This window comes from Cannabis sativa, chromosome 6 (assembly GCF_029168945.1).
Source record: "Cannabis sativa cultivar Pink pepper isolate KNU-18-1 chromosome 6, ASM2916894v1, whole genome shotgun sequence".
Lineage (NCBI taxonomy): Eukaryota > Viridiplantae > Streptophyta > Magnoliopsida > Rosales > Cannabaceae > Cannabis > Cannabis sativa.
Genome location: NC_083606.1, coordinates 43,596,100 through 43,617,383, shown reverse-complemented (window position 1 = coordinate 43,617,383; position 21,284 = coordinate 43,596,100).

Sequence of the window (21,284 nt, the reverse complement as noted above, 5' to 3'; positions counted from 1 at the left end):
AAGGTTGGACAGGTGGCGTATCGATTAGCTTTGCCTCCAGCTGTTTCAGCAGTTCATAACGTATTTCATTTCTCTATGTTGAGAAAATACATTTCAGACCCTGCTCATGTACTTAGCTATGAAAATCTTTAGCTGCAACCAGATATGTCATATGAAGAACAGCCAGTGAAAATCCTTGACAAAAAGGATAAAGTCCTTCGGAATACGACCATAGCTTTGGTCAAAGTACTCTGGAGAAACAGCAAGGTGGACGAAGCCACCTGGGAGATAGAATCAGACATGAGAGCCCAATATCCAGAGTTATTTAGGTTAGATTTTGAGGACGAAATCATTTTAAGGGGGGATAGTTGTAAAGACTGCTTAGCTTAAATTTGGAAATTAGCAGATAATTAAGGTTTGATTACGGAATTTATTTATTAATTCTAAATTATTAATTTATGATGATTTATTTGAATTTAGAATGCATTTTATATGTCATATATAGAAATTTCATAATTTTGCATTTTCGGTGCCCGGAAGCATTACAACGCGGTGTTTCGCTATTAGAATCACATCCTAGTATTTTAATTATAGCGGGGCGGTATAGTTAGACATTGGGAATATCGAGAGTAGTCGGGAATTTATAATTTCCCAAAATACCCTTTAGTGACCTTTAGTGATTTAGTATCGAAGGGTAATATGGTCATTTTGGCTTTTTGTGATTTGTCTTTTTGTGAGATTATGCTAGGTTTTTTATCTGAATTTTATTTAATTCTTGGCTGATTATTTTAGATAAAAACCAACCATTTTTAATTCATTTTATGAAAAATCAAAATTTAGACAAAAATTACATTTCCTCTCAAACTCTCTCTCTCTCATTTTTCGAACCCCCTAGACCAGCTAGGGTTTGCTCCCATTTCCTCTCAATTCCAGCATGTTTCTGCAAGATTTAGGAGTGCTTAAGCTCTAGGTAAGCTTTTGACTTTGTCCTCTTGATTTTCTTGAATTTTCAGAAAATAGATTTATGCATGATTTGTGGTTTTTGTTGTTGTAGCTGCTGTTAGTGTTTAGTGTTGTTTTCTGAAGCTTAATTATGTTTAGAAATGTGGATTTAAGCAGGTTTTAATGGTTGTTAGTTAGATTTAACCAAGTTTTGAGTTTTGAACTCAAACTTGGAGCTTTAATGGTGGTTTGTGTTTCTGAGCAGATTAGTTAGTTTTGTTGCATGGGATATGTTCTTTTTGGTCTATATAGCAGGTCGGGAAGTTATTGTGGTGTTTGGGGTTGATTTGGAAGAGTTAAAGAATTTTTGGTCTTTCCTGCACTGAACTGGAATTCCGGTTCAGAGGGGCCTGTAGGAACCGGAATTGTGGTTGGAGAACCGGTCTACCGGTTGGAGTAATTTTGGGAACCCTAGTTTTTCCCATTTTTGAGATATTTAGGGTATTGCCATGTTATTTATCAATAGGAAAACTTTTAGTTTCAAGTTTAAGTCCCCGGAAAGTGATTTAGCGTGTCACTTACCTATGTTATGATTGATGTGATTTAGGAGCCTGTAATTCGCCGAGCAGTTGTTCCGATCAGGTTCACCGGCACACCTGAATTTGGAATCGAGGTAAGATTAGTATAACAGTATGCATATGTATTTACATGTTTATCGTGCATGTAAGTAAGCCTGTTAGATTACATTAGATATGTATGTTGGCTTTTGTACTATTCGACAGTATCACATCGGTGCGCCAAGAGTATGACTAGCGCACCGAGTATAGGCTGATATTATGGTCGATAGTATCGTACGATTTGACAGTATCACATCGGTATGGTTAGAGCATGACTAACATACCGAGTATAGGCTGATATTATGGTCAATAGTACCGTCGTACGAACGTTCTTGACTCAGTACCGTGTGGGACACGGGGATTAGGGTTATGATCGGGTGTATGGGCACCAGGTTATAACCCGGGTTATTGATATGTTATTTGTTATGCTTTTCTTATTGAGTCTGTCGACTCACAGTGTTATTGCTATGTGTAGGTAAGGGCAAGGCTAAAGCTGAGGAGCCGTGAGAGCGAGCAGGTGAAGATTGTACATGTCGGGGCGGTTAGGCCTGGAGCGTACGATCCTCGAGACATTAGGGTTTTTGTTATTTAGTCACTGGGCGACAAATCATTTGTAAATAAATAGCAAACTTTTGTAAATGTATTTTGTAAACAGGATCCTGGAATTTCATAAGTATAATATGTTATATTTTAATTAAAAAGCAAAATTTTAATTATTTATGTTTTTTCCAATAACCTCGTTGATTAGCAACGAGCTGCACAGAACGTTAAAAATCACGCTAACATGCCTATGCTAGTTAGGGTGTTACAATTCGGTATTCAAGCCGCCAGGTTGTCTTCCGAAGATCGTCACGACATGTACAATCATCATCAACAGTTAGCTCGTTCCACGATTTAGTAAGTTTTCATTGCTTTAGTAGTTATATTAATAGTATGATTTAAGAAAAGCCTGTTAGGAAGCATGTTGGTAGCCTGATTGTAGAATAGGCGCGTGTTTTTAATTTCCAAATTAGCGTCATTAGTAAGTTCTCTTTGATCATGACCTGACCAGACTAGCTCTTGGTTACGCAGGCTGTTCAGATTAGTATGGTTGTCAGGCGAAATACCAGGAGCCAGGGCAACTCGGTTGGATCAAATGAAGGTTAGGGAGCTCAAATTCCCCCAAATGTTCGGGGCCGAGGTAGAGGTCCCAAGGGCAGGGCACGTGGTCGGGGTGGTTTTAACCCGCCACAAGTTGCCCAAGCTGCCCAAGCTGCTCAGGATGCCCAAAATTGGGAAAACAGGTTTGCAGAAATGCAAACTAGAATCAATGAACAAGAGGAAGTGATTCAGCAGTTAAGACAGCAAGGTGCTCCTGCAGTGCCTGTTCCGGAAATGCCAGTGGCACCTGCCCCTAATTGCAGGCCAAACCGGTTGTGGCAACGAACCGGATGGAACCCCTGTATGAAAGGTTCCGTAAGCAGGCACCTCCAGTTTTCCTAGGAGGCCCCGATGTTATGAAAGTCGAGCAATGGCTAACTGTGATCACCAAGATATTGAATTTCATGGCCGTCACTGGAAATGATAGAGTGGTCTGTGCAACTTTCCACCTTCAAGAAGACGCTTTAGTTTGGTGGGACATGGTTTTCATGATTCATGATGTGACTGTTGGGTTTTGTGCCCTAAATAAAACCCATTACAATCTGATTAGTTATCAATATCAGAAATTTGAAGTGATTTATGTTTGCATGAATTTTACATGCTAATGGTTTAATATGTTTATTACATTTATACACGAAATCAGTTAAATCCAGATCATATGTTTATTCACAATTACAGTATTGTCAACACAGTGGAATGTGATTGTGATCATATGAATCAAAAGACTAAGTCCCTGTTTCATCAGTGTTTTGGATTTACACTAATGTGATAATCAGCGATGATGTGTACTTACACTTGGAGTAAGTGTTATGTTCTTTCCAGGACATTAGTAAAGTATACTAGTTTCGAATGTATGGATTATACATTGGACTGGACCGATATTGCAACTTAGTTAAGATATTATAAACTTACCGTGATATCTTTCCAAGTCAATATCAGTAGTTGATCTTAAGATTAAAAGAATCTAAATCCTGATATGCTTCGGCTCAACTCACGAGTATTATTCATGTTCTTTGATTTATTAGTTAAGCCTACTTTTGGGTTAGGGTGATACTTATATTTTGGGAACATGATAGTATGATTGAGTGGGAGTGCTGAACATAAATATGGAATCTATAGCTTCTACTGGTGTACCAAAGTCAAGTGATGATTCCCTTCGAGCTTAGCTAAATAGAAGTAAATGGATGAGCTCTTGTTTAAGTGACTAATTCTTAGATCACTAAATATCATTTACAGGTAGCTAAGTGTTTTAAGGGGCAAAATACGTTGAGCGGTGAGAACGGTAAAATTATCCCATCTCGATGTAAATCATCTATATAGAGGATCTTTGATCACAATAAGATTATAACAATGGTTAAATGAGATAGCATATCTATATCGTGGAACATATAATATGCTCTATATAAGTCTGAGAGTGCAATTCTAAGTTCTAAGAGTAGATTCAACGAAGAATAAATAAGTAGGGATTTACTTAGTAAATTCGGTTCACTTATTGGAAGCTCAGCATATAGATCCATGGTCCCCATTCTAGTTGAGACTCTACTGCTTGTAAGACTCAATAATTGATTTGTGATTAATCAATTATCATTCTAAAGTTAGACAATGTCTTATTTGTGAATTTTCACTAAGCAGGGGCGAAATTGTAAAGAAAAGAGATTCTAGGTTTATTTATTTATTAATAGACTTTATATGTCTAATAAATAATTAAATTAAATGATAATATTATTTAATAGTCTATTTTAGTTATTAAATAATTAGTTTTGGCATTTAAATGGTTAGAATTGGAAAATTGGCACTTTTGAGAAAATTGAAATAAAATTTATGAAAACTGTAAAACCAAGTGGGGCCCATTACACACACCATGGCCGGCCACTTGGAGTGGTTTTTCAAATTGATATTTTCATTATTTTAATGCCAAATAATTCCTAACCTAAACCTAGTAGTTGCCTATAAATAGAAAGTGATGGCTCAGTCAAACATAACTTTTTCATAACTTTGAATAACCTTTTCTGTCAGAAAATTTTCTCTTCAGAAAAACTGAGCCTTCCCTTTTCTCTCTATAGCTGAAATCTCTCTCTCTCTCTTTTCTTCTTCATAAATTTTGAACCTTAGTGATAGAGTAAGTGCCCACACACTTCAAGTGGTAACTCAATCATAGATTGGAAGACTGTGAAGGATCACACACAAAGAGAAGGACATTCGGGCTCAGATCTTGATAATACTCTGCGACAGAAAGGATACAAGGGTTAAAGATCTGAGTGGAAGGAGACATTAATTCCGCTGCGTCAATGTAAGGTTTTCTTAACTTTATATGTGTTTATTTATCGTTTTAGAAAGTTCATATTTAGGGTGTTAAACAACATACTTGTGAGTAGATCTAAGATCCTGGTAAAATAATGTCCAACAGCTGGCCTCAGAGCCATGGTAATTGATTTGCTTGCAAGAAATTTGGACTTTAAAACGATTGCTAGTTATTTGGATGGTTTCATGTTGTATTGAGTGTTATATGATGATTGATTGATGTTTGTGAATTTTCGTGAAAAATAATTAAAATTCTGTTTCTGGAATTATTTTTATTGGATAGTATGGAAAAAATTAAGCAATTTACCTTTTTACAGAACTCAATTTCGATTTAATTTGAATTAGTTATGATTTTTTGAAGTTTCGGAAAAAATCAGGATCGTGCAACAGGGCCACGCGCGCGGACAGCACGTATTCAGACAAGCTACTCGACGAGCGCCTGTCTGAACCGCTCATCCACGCACGGAAATGCTGCAAACTCCTCCCTGTGCCGAGTTTTCTCGGCCAAGCACTCCCCTTGCGCGCGCGGACATGTATGCACAGCATACTGTCCGTACAGCTCGCATTTTTTTCGTTTTTCTTCGATTTTTCATGCTTTTTCACGGATTTAACTTCCGATTTTTTGTGTAGTTTTGTATTTAGACATTTACTATTCCTATTTCAATTCTAATTATCATAATTAAATTAATTAATTTTTTTTAATTTAATTCATGTTATTAGTGTAATTTGAATTTGAAAATAGTAAATATCTATATTTTTGCTTAATTATCTATCTTATTTTTAAATTTAATTATATCTTATCTTATTTTTAAATTTAAGGTCAGATATTAAATTTTTTAAATTAAATATTTTTAAATAATTTGACCTTATTTAAATTTAAAATAAGATAACTATAATCATGATATTTTAAATAGATGTAAGATATTTTGCTAACTTTAAATTTTGTTATTTTATTTATTTAAATTAAATCATAAAATCTGAAAAAGATATTTATTTATCTTTTTTAATTTTTATTTAATTTTTATTTATAAAATAACATTAATTTTTTAAAAGGTAGTTAGCAAATTTTGAAATGATATTTAGGTTAGTTGAAACTTAATTTTTCAAAATTGTAGGTTTAATTTTAAATATTATTTTATTTATTATTAACTTCGAAATATATAGATATTTTATTTAAAAATTTTTTGAAAATTAAATATTATTTTTTATTATTATTATTTAATTATTTTTTTCGAAATTTATTTATTTAAAAATTAAATAAATCCTACATCCAACTATCCAGCTAACCTTTTTGTAGGAGTATGTGTTTTAGCTTGTTTGTAAGCTTTTAAAACCTATTATTGCTTGATTGCAAATAGCCATGGTTAACTTTTTGACAGATCCAATGATCTGATTTTAACTCATGGTTCCCTTGGTCAAGTAAATAATTTGTAACAAGTAAATTTTACAATCTTCTTTCATCTGTGTATGACCTAGCAACATGATAGGATCCATCCAAATGTGTGCCTGTGTGAGCCTATATGTTTATTTTATTATATAGACGCATATAGGTTGTTGCTAAATAAAATGTCACACCATGATAGATTTTATTTAGGTCCATTTAATTACTGGACCTATTCAATTAATAACAGTTATTTATTTTAAGGTTAAATTCCTCTCTTCTGGGCCTTGTGTGAGAGTTGGGAGCCATAGAAGTGGTTACGACATACTGAACCCAGCACCCCCTCACATGAACTACCCCAATTGTGTAGGCCCATTTGCTTGATTTGAATAACTGTGCTAGGTTAATTAAATTAGTTTAACCTAATAAAATTGATTAGCAACATAATTAACTTTTAAAATATATGAAAATTTATTTTCATTTTAATATTTTAAAGTTATTTTTAAGAAAAACACTTTTAGTTTTAGATATTATTTCTAGAGAAACTATTTGTATGTTTTTTTGTATTTAATTAAATAAAGAATTTTAACTAACTAGATTCTATCTGGAGCTTATTTAATTAAATATTCCTATTTAAGTTATAAATCAGTTATATTAACTAATTTTTCATATCTAACTTAAATTTGAATATTATATATAAATTTAAAATTAAGTTGAGGAATCCTAGGAATTAGTTATTAAAGATTCTTAAGATATTTTTTAAGTTAGTTTTAAACTTAAAATGGAATATTTTTGAAATTAAGTGGTTACAACTTAATTTTTGATATTTAATTAAATTTAAATTTGAAAATATTTAAGTTCTAGATTTTTTCTAACAACTTAAATTAGATACTTTTTCAAATTTTTTGTTGAAAAGATACTTAGTCAAATAAGATATTTTCTAGATAGTTATTTCTAGACTACTTATTATTTCTAATATTCAATAAGAAAATATTATACATTTTGAAATTAATTATTTAAATAATTAATTTTAGTACAATTTTATTTAAGTATATTTTTTTCTAGTATTAAACTAGAGATTCATAATTAACCCTTCTCTACACTTAATTATTTATTTCTTGAATTTAATACATTTAATTAAATTGAAAAATTAATATCTAAGTTGATTCTCATCATGATACTTAAATATTCATTTTTCATGACACTTAACTAAATAGAAAATTATTTTTAGTTGAAATTTAATTTTTCAACTTAAATTTAAATAATTTTCAATATATATTTTTCTTTATTTTATTAATCAATTTCGAAATTGTATTTTAATTATGCAAGATGATTTTGAATTTACCTTGAAAAATAGATTAAGTTGTAAATTAATTATTTATTTTAATTAATTCTTGGACTAACTTAAATCAATGATTTTTTCATTTGTTGATTAATTTAAAATAAATGAATTAAAGTATATTATTAGAAATTGAATTAATTAGTCAAAGGAAAATCTAGATAGGTGATATTTTTGCTTGAAGAATTTTTTCTAAGTATTTATTATTTAAGTATTTTCGAAAATTTGTATAGTTTTATACTTTCTTTTTCAAAATACAATAAATATATTCTCATGAAAATTTATTTTAAGTTGCAAATTAATTTAAATTAATACAACTTAAATTAATTTTTCTTAATATTTATATTTCAAAAATTACTACTAAGATGGAAATAATTCATTTTATTTCAATCACCATCTAAGTATAAATTTATAAATATTAAATTAAATTCTAATTTAGAATTTTTTTTAATTCTAAATTCGATATTTAATGAATATGTTATATTAAAATAATAAAGAAAATACATTTTAAAGAATGAGCTTTATTATTAAGATATTCGATCTCCATTGTTGGTTTTACATCGCGTTTGTTTTAGTGAGTAATCCTCCCTAATGGAGGAACGTTCATTAGCAATTTCGCACCGTTTAATCTCGAAAGATAAGTAGTTTGTAAGTGTTTTATATGGTATGGATCACCCTAATGGTGGCAACCATATTTGACTTGCAAAATATGAAACAATGGTAGAAGCTCATAAGATAGAATTGTTGGGTTTTATGCCCTAAATAAAACTCATTTCAATATAATAATGTTTAATTATTAATATAGATCAGAAATAACATTTAATGTTGCATGGTTCACATGATTTATTTCATGATTATATGTACATAATGTAAAAATTCATCTGAAACCCTTTTCACATACCTGATCCTGTTTATTGATGTTGTCAACACATTGGAAATGTGATGACCGCTTTAGTAATTTGGATTAGTAAGGGCAATTAGCACTAATTTTTATTATTTTATTATTATATGTGACTTTATTTAATTTTGGACCCCAATATTTAGAAATAAATATTAGAGTTATAATTTCTCAATTCCAGAGATTTTATTAAACTCTAGGGGTATTATTTAGCTTATATGTGAAATATGTTATTTTTGTAATTTTTGCTCGGCGACAACGGAAAATGCGATGGATGGCTAGTTTGATCACATGGGTAAGTTTAGAACCTTATTTCTTAGTGAGAAATATTTTTGAGGAAATTAATTAGCGCGATTGAGCGGGGTTATGAAAATTGACCATTTTACCCCTAGTTTTAGAAATACCCTAAGTTTGAGTCAAAGGGCAATTTGGACTTTTTATTTAAATCATGGATAGGTGGCTTTTTGGTTAGTTGACACCTAGCCAAGCTATTTTCAGCAAGGAAAAGGGATTTTTCCTAACTTTATTTCATTTAGAGAAAAATAGGAAAACATAGAAAACTATCTCAACCCTTTCCTCTCTCTCTCTTGCTTTCGGCTGGGGCAAATCAAAGGCAAAACCAGATTTCTTCCTTTCATTTCCTTGGATTTTCAGCAAGGATTTAAGCTATTGCAAGTGAGGTAAAGCCCTAGACTATTGGTTATTTATTTTCAAGCTTTTAAGTTAGGTTGAAATGGTGTTTTGCTTTGATAGGGTCTGTTAGGTTTGTTTATGCTTAGGGTTCGAATTTTATAGGTTATTTGAGTTAATTTAAGTTCCTAGCAGCTGATATTGTTGATTGGGTTGAGCTTTGTGCAACCTTGAGCTTTGAGTTCAAAGCTTTGGGCTTTAATGGCAACTTGACTATTGATGATTTGTTCTGTGAAATACTTGCTGGGTTTTATTGTTTATGCATTGAATAGGTGCTCTGGAAGGTTTCATGGCAATTGGTGGAAGATTTAGCAACAAATGAAATGCTTTGGGGAAACTGGTGCAAACCGTCTAGCCGGTTTGCAGTGCCACAAAAACCGGCTAGCCGGTTTTGGCAGGGTTCCCCGGGCCTTTCATTTTCTCAATTTTTGCCATTTCGATGCCTCAGTTGGGCGTTTCCCCATTTCCAGAGTTAGAACAACCCTTTAAGAGCATAGCAGAACCTAGGGTTTTGGTTTTGGATTTCCCGGGATTAGGGTTTTAATCGTGTGACTTACCCGGTTTCAATATGTGATTAGGGCATCCATCTAGCACGAGAATTCCGTTCAGGTCGGCCAACACACTTGAATTCGAAAAACAGGTAAGAACTGTGTATAATGTATGATGTGATTATCTGAATGTGTGTATATGTGTTTGTATATGCATGCTTAAATTATGTTATGCACTACCAACACTTGTATGAATAAGTTACAGAGTGCATTGGTATAGTGATTATTGTCATTGTGAGTACGATACAGTGATACCAACACGGGCACGGGAAAATGCTAAGGTGTGTGGTACATCACTCAGTGTTACTCCGTGTTCGGGGTAAACCCTACCAACACTAGTACAGTGAGGTACGACGTGTATGTGGTATAGTGGTTGTACCCTAGTGTTGAACGTTCATACTCATCTGTTAAGCTCTGTAAATAGGTGTATGGGCGCCTATTTACAGGTCGAAAATTATATGATATGTTATATGCATTTCTTACTGAGTCTGTTGACTCACAGTTTCTGCTTCCATGTGTAGGTAAAGGAAAGGCGAAGGCTGAACAAGAGTGAACCTGAGCTCTGGTGAGATTGTACATGTCAAGCAGCGGGACCTGGAGTGTTCGGTCTTGGGACATCTGGGAGTTGTATTTTGAAAGTCGTTGTGCGACCTATAAATTTGTGTATTTTGGAATGTATAGTTTGAAAAGTAAATTTTACAAAGTTTGAAAACGGGATCCCGGAATTTGTAAATATTTTATTATATTACAAAGTTTAGTATTTAATGCAAAAGTTTTAATTTGACACGTTTTTCGAGAAATTTCTTTGATTAGCAAAGATTGCACAATAATTGAAAAGCACTGTAGCGTGCCTTAGCATTAGGGTGTTACAATTTTGGTATCAGAGCCGCCAGGTTTGTCTACCGAAGCTTGCTAAGACATGTACAATCTTCATCAGAGAAAGCTCGGTTCACGGTTCAGTAAGCCTGTACTTGTTTAGTACTTAAATAAATGTGAATGTGAAAGCATGTTAGGAAGCATATTAGATTTTAATTAATTATTTAAAAAAAAAAGTATGTAAAGTGTGTTGCCTTTAAGTTTTTAAGAGCGGTGTTAAATTTTGATCGCTGTCTAACCTGCCTGGCTTATGGATTCGCAGGCTAAGTCCTATTAAATGGACGCCCCGCGAAATACAAGAAGTCAGGGCGATATGGTTGAGACCGGAGGCGGTCAGAGCAATCCCCAAAATCCTCGTGGACGCGGCCGTGGCCGTGGCAGAGCTCAGGGTGGTCGCCCTGTAAATCCACCTCAAGCTCCTCCTGATTGGGAGCAAAGATTTGCGGAGATGCAAGATAGAATCCGCCAACAAGATGAAGAGATTCAAAGATTGAGGCAGCAGGGTCCTCCTGCCGTGCCTCCTCAAGTGGTTCAGGCCGTGGCAGTTCCAGCAGTGCCAGCAGAACAACCTGTTGTTGGCAACCGTATGGAGCCGTTATACGAAAGGTTCCGGAAGCAGGCACCTCCAGTGTTTCTAGGAGGTCCTGATGTGATGAAGGTCGAGCAGTGGCTTTCGGTGATCGAGCGTATTCTCAATTTTATGGGAGTGGTTGGAAATGACCGGGTGACCTGCGCCACTTTTCAGTTTCAGGAAGACGCTCTCGTGTGGTGGGAGTTGATAACCCTCACTCGAGACGTCACGCTGATGACCTGGGAAGAATTCAAGGGGTTGTTTAACTCCAAGTATTACAATGAAGCAGTCCGCAGCGCAAAGCGGAAAGAGCTCACTGAACTAGTTCAAACTGAGGGAATGTCGGTTACAGAGTATACGACAAATTTTGACCGTTTGGCCAAGCTTGCAGCGGGGATTGTCCCAACCGACTTCAGTAAGAAAGAAAAATACTTGGCGGGTTTGAGTGCAAAGATTAGACATGATCAGGTTATTACTACTACTGAGGCAACCACATATGCAGAGATGGTTGAGAAGGCTTTGAGAGCCGAGGGTGCAGTGAAATTTCTTCAGGAGCCCCGGGTGACTCCGAGTGTTGGTGGAACCCCCACTGTTCCTACTTCTGTTTATGGTAGGGATGGTGGTGACTCCACCACCGAGCAGAAAATAAAAGTTGTTGCAGCTTCTGGTGGCTCGGGGCAAAGTAAGCGGTTCCGTGGGAACCAAGGCAGAGGTGGACGCCAGGGTTACTCTTACCCTGAGTGTCCACGGTGCAAGAAACATCATCCGGGAGAGTGTAACCGGAAGACATGCTTCGTGTGTGGCATGGTGGGGCATTTCAAGAAAGATTGCCCTCAGGCAAAGAAAGAGGAGCCGAAAGCTGAGGTGAAACCGGTTCCTGCTCCAGTGTTTGCCATCACCCAAGCTGATGCTGCAGCCAGTCCTTCTGTTGTGACAGGTCAGCTTCCCGTCAACAACTTATTGTTTACAGTATTATTTGACTCGGGAGCTACACGCTCATATGTGGCTACAAGAGTAATTGATCTTTTGGGTAGGCCTTGTGATATTTTAGAAAAATGGTTTGGAACCCTAATGCCTAGCGGGGAATTGGTTATCTCTAATAGGCGTATTAGGTCTATGCCAATTAGGATCGAAGATAGAGAATTGAGTACTGACCTCATAGAATTGAAATTAACTGAGTTTGATATTATACTGGGAATGGATTTTCTATCCAAGTATTCGGCCAGTATAGATTGTAAGTGGAAAATGGTGACTTTTCAACCAGAAAATGAAGATCCATTTGTTTATCCAGTATAGATGCATATAGGTTGTTGTTGCTAAATAAAATATCATAGTTCTTGATAGATTTTATTTAGGCCCATTTAGTTTTGGGCCTATTCAATTAATAACAATTGTTCATTTTAAGGTTAAATTCCTCTCTTTTGGGCCTTGTGTGAGAGTTGGGAGCCATAGTAGTGGGTACGACATACTGAACCCAGCACCCCCTCACATGAACCACCCCAATTGTGAAGGCCCATTTGCCTGATTTGAATAACTGTACTAGGTTAATTAAACTAGTTTAACCTAGTAAAATTGATTAGCAACATAATTAATTTCATTTTTTTTTTTTGAAATTAATTTAAGAAAACCATAGTTTAAAGAATTTTATATTCTAAGCTAAACTATATGTATTTTCTTGTATTTAATTAAATATAGAATTATAACCATCTAGATTCTTTCTGAAGCTTAATTCAAATTTTTCATTAAATATTCCAATTTAAGTTGATATTTAGTTATCTCTAACTAATCAACTTAAATCTGAATATCTTTTGGATTTAAAATTTCAAAATTAAGTTGAGAAATTTTAGGAATTGGTTATTAAGATTCTTTAGATATTTTTTAAGTTCATATCTTTTCGAATATTAACTTAAAATGGAATATTTTCAAATTAAGTGGTTACAACTTAATTTTTGATATTTAATTAAATTTAAATTTGATAATATTTAAGTTCTAGATTTTTTCTAATACAACTTAAATTAGATATTTTTTCAAATTTTGTGGAAAAGATACTTAGTCAAATAAGATATTTTCTAGATAGTTATTTCTAGACTACTTATTATTTCTAATATTAAATAAGAAAATATTATACATTGTGAAATTAATTATTTAAATAATTAATTTTGGTACAATTTATTTTAAGTATTATTTTCCTAGTATTAAACTAGAGATTAATAATTAAGCCTTTTCTACACTTAATTATTTATTTCTTGAATTTAATACATTTAATTAATTTGAAAATTAAATATCTAAGTTCATTTTCATCATGATACTTAAATATTTCTTTTTCATGACACTTAATTAAATAGAAAATTATTTTTAGTTGAAATTTATTTTTTCAACTAAATTTAAATAATTTTCAAAATATATTTTTTTTCTTTATTTTATTAATCAAATTTCGAAATTGCATTTCTTAAATGTTGGAATTTCAAATTTTATTTGAAAAATAGATTAAAGTTGTAAATTATTTATTTTAATTTTGGACCAACTTAAATCAATGATTTTTTTCATTTAATGATTAATTAAAATAAAAGAAGTAAAATATATTTAATTAGAAAATGAATTAATTAGTCCATGAAAATCTAGATAGATATTATCTGTTTTTGCTTGAAGTATTTTTCTAGTGTATTTAATTAAATAGAAAATTAATATTTAAGTTGATTTTCATCATCATACTTAAATATTTGAAATTTTTCTTATATATTTAATTAAATAGGAAAATTATATTTTTTGTTGTAAATTAATTTTATTAATTAATTTTGGGCAAACATTAAATTAGAATAATTTTTCCAGGATTTATTTTTTATTTTAACATGTATTTTCGAAAATTGTATTCTTAAATACTTTAATTTTTCGAAATGCAATATATATTTATAGAAAATTGAATTGGAGTTGTAAATTAATTTAAATTAATTTTGTAACAACTTAAATTGAATATTTTTCTCAATATTTATTGGAAATTATTACTAAGATGGAAATACTTCATGTTATTTTCATATCCATCTAAGTAAAATTTATAAATATTAAATTAAAATTAATATTTAGAATTTTTCATTCTAAATTAGAAATTTTAATTAAATAAATATATATTTAAAATAAATAGATTAAAATAAGTATCAATGAAAATACAACTCTTTTTAAATAATGAGCTTTATTATTATTATTAGGACATTCGATCTCCATTATTGGTCTTACAATAGTTAAATGTTTTCAATATAACCTCGAGACGCTAGACTTCGTCCCCCTATGGATGGTTATTCGTTGAACGTATTTAACACCGTAAGATCTCATTTGATAAGTGTTTTGTAAGTTTTCGTCTCTATTAGACTCTCCCCTACGGTGACTACTTAGAGATAAACTTATAAAACATGAAACAATGGTGGAAGCTCATAAAATGAGAATAACCTTGACTCTCGCCTACCGGGACAACGTTGGATTCTTATTTTTATCGAATAAAAGGTTGCTAGAATGGTTTGCATTTTAGATGAGCTGACAACTCTATTCAATGAATGATACTTTGACTCTCGCCTACCGGGACACTGTATCAGTTTGTTGAAGACCTTGGAAATATTTAGGATTGTATGTTTTAGTATTTTCACTTGTCATTCCTACTTGCTATATGTTTAATAATTTATGAATCGTGTATGAATTTTTATTGAACCATGTTATTTTCTGTTATTAAATTGTAGTTTAATTTCGAATCTTCATTGTTGGTCTAACTTATTTTGTTTATCTAATGAGATAAATCCCTAATGGATTTTCACCATTAGACATACATAATAGTGTAAGATCTCGAAAGATAAATATTGTATATGCAACATCTAGCTGTTCATCAATTGATGACACCTTAGACTAGTATTTTTACAATATGAAACAAGAAGATTATATAAATAAGATTACTTTGTCTTTCGCTAATCAAAGCATCGTTGGATTCTTATTTAAACAACGAAATTATCCTAATTCCTCTTAGCTTATTCATTTCGAATTAGCTCATAACAAATCATTGGATGAATGGTCCATAAATCATTTCATGTCATTCTATTTTCTCTTAAGAAATTAAATGACGCATATGATTATCATCTCGAAATTCTATTACCAATTGATATAAATCCTCAATCTTAGATATCTCCTACTTGTATGGGCCAATCAGACTTAGAGTTAAATTAGTAGTGGTGGTCCAAGATAGAATTACTCATTATATTTGGTATAAATTTAAGTCTTTGACTTTAATTTTAGAATCCAAAAAAAAAAAATTTCTTATATTTCTAATTCCGGAATACAATACAGTTACACTTTCACAAGTGTTTAATATCCATCTTCTATTAATGGATTCAAACTGTATGGAATATGAGTTTAGTATTCTGGACCAGGATCCACTTGCAGTATTCTAAGAACTCTTTGATGTAACTAAACCTAAGTCATCAAAAGACACTACCAAATTTTTTTTAATCTATGGCATTTGTATCTTGTTCATAGTGGTTTTGACAAGATCAATCTCTGCAAAGAGTTAATATGCCTATATCCACTGAAAGTAGTTCATCTCACATTCAGGGGTGGATATGAGTTTTTCGTTGTATTCTTAAAACGATCACTCTAGATTATACCTTATGCAAAGAAATTTGAAATGTTTGAAAAATTTCTTAAATTTCTAGTAATGGTTAAATCCATTAAGGTAAGTGGTTAAAGATCTTGCGAACTGATAGGGGTGGAGAAATAGTTAGTAGATATGTAGTTCAAAGATCATTAAATTGATTTTTGAATTATATCCAAACTTACCTCCTCAGAAATTTCGATTTGCATATTGATGATTAGTTACTAGTCGTTGCATAAATCCTTCTATGGTAATACAATTTCAGAATGATGTAATGGTTGTATACTTAATGTAAATCATTACTAGATTCATGGATGACCTAATCAAAATCTTAAGAAAAGCTAGAACTGTTAACCATGGTTTGTTAGCTATTCTAAGTGATTAGGGGTGGACCATCCCATAGTCAATAGATAAGAAAGTGATTGTTTAAACAAATACTACTTTATTAACAAAATGACTAAGTCTGAAAAATAAAGTAGCATATAAAAGAGATATTTAATTCTTGATTCCAAAAGTGTTCTATCATCTTATTTGACATATGATGATCCCACTGCCTCTGTTGTCTTGTCACAACCGAAGAGATCAATACCATTTAGTTTTCTTAGACATAATTCACGGTACCTTGTCGTAGTGGGAGAGTTTCTAGGAACTCACCTTCTTATGACTTGGAAGACACTAGTGATTAAAATCCATTGTGAGTTTAAACAAGTAATGGATTGTCAAGACAAGAAACTAAGAAGAAAAGCCAATAGAACTATGGTTTAATCCATTCACATGGAGATTTTCGTTTATAAGTCTATTCAATGGACTTAACAAACTTCCTGTTCCTAGTTTTATAGGTTTGAGTTTATCTAAACCTATGGCTTGTGGTATACCTGGTAATTACTTACTCTAATGCAAGCAACTTACTTTAGTAAGATGCTGAAGCATTTTCTTTCTAATGGCAATCTATAGAAGCTTCTCGACTTCTAGACATAGATTTTATTTATCTAAGGAAAAGTCTCAACTATTCCAGAAAAGATAAAGCCATGGAAGAATTTCTTATATCAACAGTGAGAGGTCTTAGACATGCTTTAGTATGCCTTAGACCAGACACCTGCTGTTGAGTAGGAGTAATGAGTAGGTATCAAATTAATCCAGGTGAAGAACATTGGAAGACAATCAAGTAAATCTTAAGATCAAGAAGAGGAACTATATGTTAGTCAATAAGGGTGTGTTTAAAACTCTTAGACTACACCACATCAGATTTCGAAATTTGCCTTCGTGCTAGAAAATCTTTCTAATAAGATGGTGATTACTCTTGGGGTGGAATAGTGATTTTGGAGAAGTGTAAAAACCTATCTGCAGTCTCTAGGTCTACCAGAAAGGGACTGAATGTTAAAGTTGCAGGAAAGGTACTTATTCAGTCTAAGGAAAGTTTATACATTTTTGGCACCATTCCAAATTGCCTTAACAACAAGTGTTACTTCCTGAATAACCAAGAAGTAGTTGCCAAAGGTATAGAATCCGGTATGCCAAAAAGAGTAGACATATAGAGAGGAATTTCACATTATCAATGATTTTGTGATTAAGGAAGAGTAATGGTGGAGAAAAGGTTGTGTTTAATTCAACCTTTCAGATCCTATTACGAGGAGTTTACTACTACTACACTTATATCAAGGTGTTGAGATTATTTGAAATGCACATTTTTTTTTTTATATTAGTGCAAGTAGAAGTTTGTTGGGTTTCATGCCCTAAATAAAACTCATTTCAATATAATCAGATTTACTTATTAATATAGATCAGAAACAACATTTAATGTTGCAGGGTTCACATGATTTATTTCATGATTATATGTACATAATGTATAAATTCATCTGAAACCCTTTTCACATACCTGATCCTGTTTATTGTGCTGTCAACACATTGAAAAGTAAACATGACTATGTGAATAAAGTTTCCTAGATTTATCAGACATAGGGTTTTATTGATATGATAATCTACAACAGAGTTTACTTGCATTTGGAGAAATGCTATGTTCTTTCCAGAGCATTGGTTAAAGTAAAGCTCAGGTTGGATGCATGGAGTATGCATCGGAAGGGACCGATATTGAACTTTGACTTAGATTTATTAAACTTACCGTAATATCTATTCAAGTCAATATCGCCTAGTTGATCCTAGATCAAATGATCTTAATCCTGTTATGATTAGGCTCGATCTCAAGAGGCTATTCGTGTTCTTTGATTTGTTAGTTAAGCCTACTTTTGGGTCAGGGTGATACGTACATTTTGGGAACACGGTAGTGCAATTGAGTGGGAGCGCTAACATAAACATGGAATCTATAGTTTCTATCTGGCGAATAGTAAGCAAAGGATGATCTCCTTCAAGCTTGACCAAACAAAAATAAATGGTGGAGATCTCATTTCACATAAGCTTAAATATCATTTATACGGGGTTAAGTGTTTTAAGGATTAAATACATTGTAGGGTGTAACGGTAATCTAATCCCTTTATAGTGTAGATCATTCATATAGAGGATCATTGATCAAATTAGGATTATAACAATGGATAACTAATGATGTGTCTATATGGTGGAACATATAGAGCATTCTATATACTGAGAGTGCAATTCTAAGTTCTATGCGTGGATTCAACGAAGAATTAATAAGTTAGTGAATTTAGGTTATAAATTCTTGATCTGCTTATTGGAAGCTCGGTTATATAGACCCATGGTCCCCCCACTACTTGAGATAATATTGCTTGTAAGACTCATATAATTGGTTTTGATTAATCAATTATAATTCTCAAATTAGACTATGTCTATTTGTGAATTTTTCACTAAGTAAGGGCGAAATTGTAAAGAAAGAGTTTTAGGGGCATATTTGTTAATTATGATACTTTGTATGGTTCAATTAATAAATATGATAAATGACAATATTATTTAATAATTATTTATAGTTATTAAATAGTTAGAATTGGCATTTAAATGATTGAATTAGAAGATTGGCGTTTTGAGAAAATCAGATGCAGAAAAGATAAAACTGCAAAATTGCAAAAAGTGAGGCCCAAATCCACAAGTTTAGGGCCGGCCACTTTTGTAGGGTTTTACCTCTGATATTTTCATTATTTTAATGCCAAATAATTCAAACCTAACCCTAGTGAAATGCTATAAATAGATAGTGAAGGCTTCAGGAAAATTACACTTTTCTTCTAACACTTCTGATTCAGAAAAACCTGAGCCTTCTCTCTCCATATCTGGCCGACCACTCCCTCTCTCTTTCTTCCCTCTTAAATTTCAAAATTCTTAGTGTATGAGTAGTGCCCACACACAGCAAGTGATACCTCAATCATAGTGAGGAAGATCGTGAAGAAAGACTTTCAGCAAGAAAGAGTTTTAGCACTAAAGAATCAGAGAAAGAGATCCAGGTTCAGATATAGATAATGCTCTGCTACAGAAAGGAATCAAGGGCTAGATATCTGAACGGAAGGAGTCATTATATTCCGCTGCACCCAATGTAAGGTTTACTAAACTTTATATGTGTTTATTTCATCGTTTTAGAAAGTTCATATTTAGGGTGTTAATCAACATACTTGTGATTAGATCTAAGATCCTGGTAAAATAATTTCCAACAAGAATAGCCTTGACTCTCGCCTAAACGGGACAACGCTAGATTCCAATCTTGATCGAATAAAAGGTTGCTAGAATGTTTAACATTTTAGATGAGCTGACAACTCTATTCAATGGATGGTAGCTTTGACTCTCGCCTAAACGGGACACTGATATCAGTTTGTTGAAAAACCTTGGAAATTATTTAGGATTGTATTTTTTTTAGTATTTTCTCTTATCATTCCTACATGTTATGTGCTTATAATTTCTGAATTGGATTTTGTGTTAAACCATTATTGATTTCTATTTATTATTTTGTAGTATCCTGTATAACCATGATGAATTCCATGTTATCACTATTGACCGAAAATAAGCTAAATAAATCTAACTTTCCTAAATGGAATGAGAACATTAATATTGCTCTCATAGGAGAAAGTGCCTTGTTTGTGTTAACTGAGCCGTCTCCAGAAGTGCCGGGGGACAATGCATCCAAAGCTGTCAAAGAAAAGTTTGAGCGTTGGCAGAAAGCAAATGACAAAGCTCTATACTTTATGCTTTCCAGCATGGTTGACACCCTTAAAACTCGGTTTTCTAAAACCGAAAAGGCTGCTGAAGTAATGACGAAGTTAACTGAGCTATTCGGAGGGCATCTCTTCAGTCTCGCTTTGACGCGACTAAGAAATATATCAATGCACGGATGGAACCCCATCAAAATGTGCGTGATCATGTTCTCCTCATGGCAAGTTATTTCCAAGAAGCCCAGGATCATGGTGCTGAAATGGATCATACTACTCAAGTAAGCCTTATCTTGAATAGTCTGACTCCAGCATTTCTGCCCTATACATCAAATTATGTCATGAATAAGAAGGACATATACTTTCATGAGTTAGTTAATGACCTTCAGACTTATGAAAATTTGATTGGAGGACCCAAGAAGAAAGGGAGTAAGCCTCAAAATTCTGGGAATGGTAATGGGACGGTCAAACCGGAAGTAAATGTTTCCTCTGCTTCTAAACCCAAATCGAAGAAGAAGTGGAAAAACACCAAGAAGCGTGCAAAAGCCATGAAAAACAAAAAGGCTGCTGCTTCTGGTGATACACTCAAAGGAAAGTGTTTCTACTGCAATGAGAAAGGTCATTGGAAACCCCAATGTCCTAAACTTCTTGCAATGAAACAAGGTATTTCTTTCTATAAACTTTAATAGTTTTAGTGAATTATTATCCAATTGGATTTATTATTCTGGACTAACTTTGTTTATTTATTTCTTCTTCTTATCGGCAAAGCTACTTGAACTCAGATGCTATCTTCATGAGTTGGATCGGAAAGCTGAACCAAGGGTGAAGATCGTCCAAGATGAAGATGAAGCTCTTTTATCTATTTTTTGAATTAATTGTTTTAGTTTAAAGACAATTTGGATTTCGAATTTTAGTTAGGGATTTTTATCCCTGTTTTTCTCATATTGTTGTAATACATTTTATTTATTATTAATAAAATTTATTTTATTTTCTATTTCAAACAAATTGCAATTTATGAGATTGAGCTTCATTTACTTTATCTTAAACCACAATTACCACATTATATTTATATGTTTGTATGTGTAAGTGTCTTTATTATTGATGCAAATTCTATAATATTTACAACTCTTCATAGAGTTATATTAAATAAACACTAGAAACTATTTCTATGTTTATTAATAATTGTTAATTCTAATACAATTATTAAGAATTTGTTTAATAAAAGGATCTTTTGATCTGATAGGGGTGGAGAAAAGTTAAGAAAACTATGCACTT